Source organism: Perca fluviatilis, chromosome 10 (assembly GCF_010015445.1).
Source record: "Perca fluviatilis chromosome 10, GENO_Pfluv_1.0, whole genome shotgun sequence".
In the NCBI taxonomy this organism is placed as follows: Eukaryota; Metazoa; Chordata; class Actinopteri; order Perciformes; family Percidae; genus Perca; species Perca fluviatilis.
The window spans coordinates 9538463-9547041 of NC_053121.1; the positions used below are offsets into that span (position 1 = coordinate 9538463).

The 8579-nt window shown below is 40.6% G+C and overlaps 2 long non-coding RNA genes across 2 annotated transcripts; one reads left to right on the forward strand and one right to left on the reverse strand.

Moving 5' to 3' along the window:
• Positions 1–423: 423 nt before the first annotated feature.
• Positions 424–1371, reverse strand: LOC120567373. Its single transcript, XR_005640559.1, has 3 exons — positions 1341–1371; positions 904–955; positions 424–796 (listed from the first exon to the last, which is right to left on the reverse strand). It is a non-coding gene; the product is annotated as an uncharacterized LOC120567373 (long non-coding RNA).
• Positions 1372–3835: 2464 nt separating this feature from the next.
• Positions 3836–5802, forward strand: LOC120567369. The gene is made up of 5 exons (XR_005640554.1): positions 3836–3923; positions 4216–4293; positions 4538–4615; positions 4701–4784; positions 4931–5802. It is a non-coding gene; the product is annotated as an uncharacterized LOC120567369 (long non-coding RNA).
• Positions 5803–8579: the final 2777 nt, after the last annotated feature.

Below are 8579 nucleotides of genomic sequence, written 5' to 3' on the forward strand. Positions count from 1 at the left end.
CTCTAGTAGGTGCTCGTGCTTCCATGGCGGTTTCAGTTGTGTCCTACTCCTCCTTTAGCAACAAACAAGCGCTGAAATAGAGCGTGCGATGTGCGGAGCGTGCGTAATGCAATCTAGGAGCAGCGATTCGCCAAACCTCCCTTATTGCAGTCGCACACATTTCTTCTAATTTAATTTTTTAGTAACGAGTAACAAAGATGCTTAGTGGTAATATAACGGAGTAAAAGTATACATTTTATCTAGGAAATGTAGTGGAGTAAAAGTGAAAGTTGACATAAACTTAAATAGCGAAGTAAAGTACAGATACGTGAAATTTCTACTTAAGTACAGTAACGAAGTATTTGTACTCCGTTACATTACAACACTGCTGATACTTGTGCTGCTGCGTTTTTCCATAGGTCTATAGTCGATGATTTGGATTTGTTAATCCTTGCTGTAGAGAGCTCTGTAACAGATTGGTTTGTTTGTTAATTTTAAATAAAGCTAAATTCGGATTCCTGGCCACACCAACACAGCGAGAAAGACACACGAAATGTATAAAAATAGTATATTATTTTAAAAGTTAAAGTTTAAAATGACAATATTAAAATGACATTGCCTCAAAAAAACCCGGAGACAATAAAACCATGGATTGTCTAATGTTCTGTCCCAGGGTGAAACAATACCCGAGTCCAGTCCAGCCTGGAGTCCGCTCCGTGTTTCTCCTGTCGCCGGCACAGAATGTCTTGCTTCAGCGGGGCTTCAAGTAGCCTATTCCAATCCAGAGATCCGGGACCAGGAATTCCGTGGTGCCGTTCTGCTTCGGTCAGTGGAGAAATGTAAAATCAATGGGTAGCCTGCTCGTAGCCGGTGTTATAGCCCTACTGGTTTCCACCCTAACTGGTTTCCGTATGTTGTGTTTACCTAACAGCTGCTGATGTGGTCTGTCTCTGTCACCAGATTCGTCACACTCAGTCTTAAGGGGGGCACATGAAATACATGGGGGGGCACAATTATTATTGGCGTACAGTACGTATAATAATCATATACTCTTGTTATACTATTCGCACGTAATCATCACGTTAAACATAACCAACAGCAATATGACCAGGTAGCCTATATAGCCTACAACACATTACATAGAAGCAATGTTATGAATATCCATAAAACACTTGACTATACAACATATTAGATGTAACACCAGAAGCATCTCTCAAACATTGCATTTTAAAGCAGTCAACAGAAGGATATGCATTGCTATGCATGTGCCATGAGAGACACACGCACGCACGCACGCACACACACACACACAACACACACACACACACACACACACACACACACAGAGACTTTGAACCTACCGGTACTTTGAGTGGAGGCAGCCTGTCCTCTCTCCAGTCCCTCCTGTCATTTGAAGCTGCATGCTTATTTAAGCCCTTGTCTGTAAATCTTAAACCCCTTAATGAAGAAGGTCGCGTCCGATGATACAGATGTGAATTTCCTGCAGGCATAACAAAATGCGGAGTCCTTTTCCACGAGTAGCCTACGCAAGCCAGTCCCTGTTCAAATACCAGCTAGAGGAACTTTTTTTTTTAACCAAACATTTTGACTGGATATTTCCTCAACACAACCTGTTTGGGTTTGTCCGTCACACCCCCTGATTCAACAGTTAGTTGTGGCCCAAATGCTGCCCCAGTCGCAGTTGCACTTGACCTGCAGGTCCTGCCAGGCCCAGGGTCGGGCTCCACGGAGCTACTAGCATCAGGCTCAGACTGTCGTCCAGGGGCTCCTTCTCCAACGACAACATCAGGAGGCATCGGTGTCGTATCCAGTTTGGCAGAGGAGAATGTTGGTGGGCTTTTCAACCACTTACCATCACGAACTGAAGCGAGTAAGCCAGCGAAAACTCAAACAGCTTTCAAAAATGTGCGGTAACTGTTGAGCAGCTACACTGACGTAGGCTACGTCCGCGTCATTACTAACTTTTATTTTTAGTAAGGCCGTGATAGGCTGTTGCAGTTTAGATTCCCATCAATCAAACAAAAATCACACCATTGTTTATTTATATTTATAATGTTTTAATGATAAAGAATGTAACATTAATGCAACACAAAATTAGCAACTATGATAATATAAAATTAAAGTAATTTTTTTAAGAGATCTGTGCCTCAAGTGGGGGGGGCACAAGCATTTTTTGGGGCGGGCCCGGCCCCCTATGGCCCGCCCATAGCGACGGGTATGACGCTTTTCAAATCGTTTCCCAGATCTGTCGCCAAAATGTTTGTCTAAGTAAACACCACATCACAGCCACCTACAAAAAAAATCTAAAAACAATATATAATCATTCAAGTTCGGGTCAAGCTGCTTTCGATCTTGTGGCATAAATATAATAATTAACACCTGAGTCCACAGCTCTATGCAGTGAGCCATTGAAGCTCTATATGGAGCTGCTTCCAGTCACGTATTTATCAGCTATGTCAGCAACTACCCAGATAGCAAAAAATATCCGCAGGGCTTCTTTTTGCCGCCGGCCCTAAACTGTCGGCTATAGGTGCGTCCCGCTGGCGGGGATGAAACGTTTGCCGCCGAATACGTCACTCCCATTTCTTGCGAGATGCCGCCGGCGAACAGCTGGCGGGCCGACTGCTTCACTTTCTCTGGCGGTTGCCTCTGTCTAATGGACCGCGGCCGGCTGGTGGCAAGCCGCTTTGAAATACAAGGCTACTCTCAGAATCGACCAGCCATGTTGGTTTGGCATGTTGGGAGTTAGAGTGGAACTGACAGCGTTTTAACTAATTTTCACATTTGAAGCGATTATAAAATCATAATAGCCTATATGTGAATTACATCAAATAGTTTTTTTGCTCCAAAGCCATTAGGGTTTATAACAGATTCTTGACGTTTGATTCCATGATAAGGTATGATTTAGGAAATGACATTTAAATTACTTTGAAACTCTGAATCGATTATACAGTAATATATGTAAAATATATCGAATTATTTATATAAACTCCTGGTTTATTTCTTCAACCCAGTTTCTGGGTTATTTATGTTGGGTTAAAATCGTGGGTTATTTTTTCAGAGAGTAACCATTTCTGGGTTATAGGGTTGGCTTTCTCACTCTCTCTCTCTCTCAATGTATTTTTAATTATTATATTGTCATGTCAACATTTATAATATGAACAATCACACTTGTGTGTTGTGTACATTATGATAAAACAGTATCACCATTTGTAGGAGAAATAAATTGACACACCCTCTAAACATGGATATATTAACTAAGAAGTAGAAGAAATAAGTTCATATATTAAACCCTTGCTCCTATAACATACACATCAGTCTGCCAGAAATTCAGAAGAAGAGGAAGAAGAAACACCTCCTGCCCTCTCTACCCCCGTAGAAGAAGAACGCCCCCCCCCCCCCGCAGTTGTTGGAATTTTGAATTTTCTCACAACAGTCGTTGGAAATAACCGTCGATTCGCGCTCTATCCGTTTTGGCCTGTGCTTCTTCGGTGAAACTTCATCGTGTATTCAAAGGTAAGCGATTATTTTCACTGTTGATGTAACGTAAACTTTTCTGTGTCCATGTCCCCGTTGCTAGTTTAGCACCATTTGCTGAAATAAATGACCATGGCTTAGCTAGTTGCTTACGTTGAGACTAGCGTTAGCCGTGGTAGCTAATTCTGTGGTTGGCATGTAGCCACGGCTATCCGCGACGGCAACACAATAATTGACTAATGTTTACCAGCTGTGCCGTGCTTATCATATTAAACAGTGCTCTACTGGTTGAAGTAGTGAGAGTTAGTTAAGAAGTGGGTCAAGTCTTGTTGTTGCTAACCTCTAGCTATATTGCTATGTTTTCTCCAGGTTATTTTGAATGGATAGCTTTGTCGCTGATAAGCTAACTGACTGGCGGCTGTCTGAGCTGACAGAGAATTTTAGAGGTGAGCATTTTACTCTTACTGCCCTGACATAATCTCTCTATACCTAGACATGTTTCTTTAATGGGGCTTGAATGTGTCGGTGGAAGATTTTGTGAAAGTCACAACTTCTTCGACAGTGGGGTATGCATATCCATATAACCCTTATAGTTAATGATACTTGTGCCTTGAAATTCAATGTCTCTGATATTTTCAGATTATCTTACTTTTGGAAATATTTAAATATCTGGAAATTTAAATCTGTAATGTCACTTGTTTGTTTATTTACTGAAAGTGTTTTTTTTTACATTTACAGGCCATCCACAAACATAAAAGAGGCCCTGGCGCTATCATTGGTTCAGACATTCCCTGAATGATGGATCAGAAATTGGCTGTGAGTTTAATTTTCTTTCTTTTTTTTTTTTTATACACAAAGATGTGAATGCACTATAATAAGCAATGGTGTCTAATGAGATGAAGCGGTCATACGAGACATAATATAGTGTATGTGTACATGTATCATTTTCTTTAATTTTGCTTTTAACCCTTATTTCTCTTATCAGTACCTGATGTGTGTTATCTCTACTGCTAAACTTTTCTTCCAGGAAATATGGTATTTATTTATTTATTTTATGTAGATTTCCAGAGACTCCAGAATGAAAACCAAGCTCTGAGGGAGGAGAACCACACCCTGAGGGAAAGCAATGCACGAGCAGGTGAGAATATGCACTCTTTCTTAAATTTTACTTTTTTTGTGTGTAATTTAGGTTCAAAATTACCATATGCCTTTTCATTTTGTAGCTTCGGATGACAGCGGCTCACTTCAAGAGCAGGTGAAGCAAGTTGGGACAATGTTGAAGACGTTTGCTTGCACTTGGCAATCAGGTAAACTTGCAAACACATGTGGTTGTTGGTTTAATTCCCACTGGGGCCACCTGAACATGTAGTAGACCTAGATATAAATGTCATAGTTTAGTAGTTGTGGGACCAGGACTGACTACTTTATTCTTTTATTCTGGGAACCCCTGTAGGTGCAGATCAGACCATAATGCTGCGACGTCTTGGAGAGTTTGGCAATGTTGTGCGTAGCATGGACAACAAAATGGAAACTATGCAGCAACATTTCAGTGCCAATGTGTCTGTTGGAGAGCCACTGATGAGGCGGTCCAGGTTAACGTTACGCGTTACCTGAAAGCATCTGACCGTGAAGGCGGAAAAAGGCGCCGCACAGCTGAGAGGGACCCACAGCCGACCCCTTAAACCTAGGCTGACTACTGACACCCCCGCATCACTGACAACTGGAACACTTTCTTTATCCTGCAGTCAGTAACATCAAGAAGCCAGAAGTGCCAGACTACACTCACCCAATCCACACTATTCTCTGTGGAAATTATTCTTTCTTCTTCTTTTTTTTTTTATTCCCCATGACCCTGCCTTGAGGGCAGCGCCTTGGATGGATATGGGATGGTGAGGTTGTTTGTCCTTTATACAGGCGCACGAGGGATCACTGAAGATATGCCCATTTTGCGCTGCCTCATTCTGGAGATCCCGTAGTCAGGCTTGAAAGACTGATTATCATTACTTAGACTGTCCCGCAATTCTTAGCCCACTACCCCACGCAGACCCCAACCATTCCACACGTTCTGATTGGCTGTGTTCTCTACAGCCAGATTTCCTGCTGTTAATTGTGTTTGTTCCCACTTGTTGTCATGTGTAAATTTAATGTCAAAATGTATATTACCTGGTATCCTGCACATTCTTTGATACCAAAGATCTCAATTACTTCCTATACAATTTGCTGCTTATTTCATTGTTACAGTGCTTAACTATTCTATTTATAAATATAGCTTGTAAATCCTAGATTATACCTCTAATACTTGATATCTGCTCATTATCTGTTCTGGTACCAAATATTTTTAACGCGTAACTTTAGTATTGGCTTATTTCATTCAGTCAGTGCTTAACAATGGTATTATAGTTTGTAAATCCTATTTCATACCTGTTACTTGATATTGCACATTAACTAGTACCAAAATTCTACTTTCATTCCATCAGTGTGCTTAACTGTTATTCTATTAAAAATAGCTTGGAAATCCTATTTCACCAAATATTCTACTTACTCTGTTGTTAACATTTGCTTTTTTCGTTTTGTCACAGTGCTTAACTTTTATTCTGTTGTTAAATAGAACTTGTAAATCCTTGTGTCACAAGTCAGCATTGCAGTTATGTATGTCTGTTCTACTACTGTTTTTACCTCAGTATGTATGTATGTGTAAATATATAATATATATGTGTGTGTGTGTGTGTGTGTATTTAAGTGATCTGACACGTCTTGTTTCAATGACAGTTACTGTACTTTGAAATGTGGAATTAAAACGCCAAATGGAAATTTGTCTGGTTTGATCAATCATTATTCTTGATAAACTGCATGCTATAAATATTAAATATAAATAAATGAATATATATATATATATATATATATATATACACACAATAACCGGCGGCAGATCGCTCGAAAATAGCGTTTGCCTCCGACGGGCCGCAGAATGGCCACCTTTGGTATAACGGCGGCGGAACGGCGGTTGTCCCGCGGGCCGGCCTCGGAACGAAGGCGTTTGCCGGCGGTGCGCCGGCAAACGTGTTTGCGATTACGCCATTCTGACGCTTCTACTGCCTCTGGAGCACCGCCGGTGGTCCGCCGACTCATTGCTATCTGGGTAGGTGACATTTTGTTTTGGGTTGATCTAAAACAATAATAGGCCTATATAATTTCCTCGTGTCTATTGTAATATTGTAGCTTCCCTTCGAAAAATACCCTACATATCTTTGTGATTTCTCTATCAACACTTTTTAAATGTAGGCTATAGCTTAATGTCCACACTCACATTATGTAGCCTTTATTAGTTTTTGGATGGTATGTACTGTACACTAAAACTAATTGAAAGAACTGGTATGTCTTATTTGTAACAACAACAACAACAACAACGCAAGCAGGTTAACACTATGACACAAAACATACAATGCGGCAGAGCATACACGTCGTGCACAACAGCAAACAAAGCGTAATATATCTGCAGTCCATTTAAAGCGTAACTCTCGCCACAATGCAACCTAGGATCTTTTTGTTAATGTACCCGAGTCAAACTTTCGTTTAAAAGCATAATTAGGACGGAAACGCCACTTTTAAGATTAATCGCATTGTCGTTTTCTGGTCAAATGGCCTTTTGAATGGGAAAACAAGAGGCTACTTTTATCGCATCAAAATCACTATATGTAAAACACTAAGAAGGCTCGACACAACATGAAACTTTGCACTAGTCTAACCAGGGGATTTACACATGAACTCGTTGTTTGTGCACAAAGAGTTTACCAAAAAGAAAAAGGTTTTAAAGTGCCCATATTATGAAAAAAACACTTTTTCTGGGATTTGGGGTGTTCTTTTGTGTCTCTGGTGCTTCCACACACATACAAACTTTGAAAAAAATCCATCCATGCTGTTTTGAGTGAGATATGGTTTCTGAATGTGTCCTGCTTCCAGTCTCCTAGTGAGCTGTTCAAAATCGGCCTCGGACTGTGACGTCACAGTCCGAAATGAGCTGGCTAACCACAACCGTTAGCTCGTAGCGTTAGCCGGCTAATGCTAGCGTTAGCCGGCTAACGCTAATGCTAGCATGCTACGTCGTTCTCAATAGCAAAGCACTGCTACAACACACACAAGTTCACCATAATCTACAAAAGAACTACTTACATGTGCGTCCTCATTTAGAAGTCTCCCAGCTAATCCTGCCTTGTAACTGACCAAAGTTGGAGAAACAGGCTTTCTTTTACTGTCTCTAGAGTTAGCTAGCTGACATGCTCTACATCTGAGCTACTGCGCATGTGTGAGTGCAATCAAAGATAGTACAGAAGAAGAAGATGAAAAGAGGTCTCACTCTGTAGCTAAAACAGAAACCAGGTGAAAAGAGGATCTGCAGCAGTGAGAGAGAGCTGTGCAGTACAACAAAAATATGGTGTTTTTTGAAAATTAAACCATGTAAACCTATTCTGGTACAACCTTAAAATACAGTTATGAACCTGAAAATGAGCATAATATGGGCGCTTTAACAAGTCGCTGCTTGACTGGCAAGATGGCGACGAGGGGAAAAACAAATGCTGAAGTGAGGTGTTGAACCTTTTTTAGTCAACCTGATCAAAACCGGAATATAACAAAGCACTATGAGGCAAAGGGCTTACGGTTAGACCCCAAACCGTTGCATTACAACCATAACATCATGAAACTGTAACGTATTTCACTTACTTTTTCGTGAGCTCGTTTGGCGAAGCAAATGGAATCTTCTTTCTTTGTCCGTGTATATCCAAAGCCGGTCTACGGACGGAAGTCAGGAGGACAGGACTTGAATCGGTCACCTGAGAGCAGAGGCACGGTCTTCCCCTACTGGCGGGGGGATGTAACGGTTGGATTTAAACACTGAACTGATTGAGCCACTTGTTAGAAGTGAAATGGAAAAAGTGAATTGTCTTAGTTGTGAAAATCGATAGATTCTTGTTTTAAGTATTTTCACCTAATACAGTTAAAAAAATGAAATCAAGCACAAAAGTATAGTTTTTAGCTAAATTGATATCAGCCTAAAAATAAATATATTATCTTGCTATGTTGTTTATCTTACTTAGATTTTATTA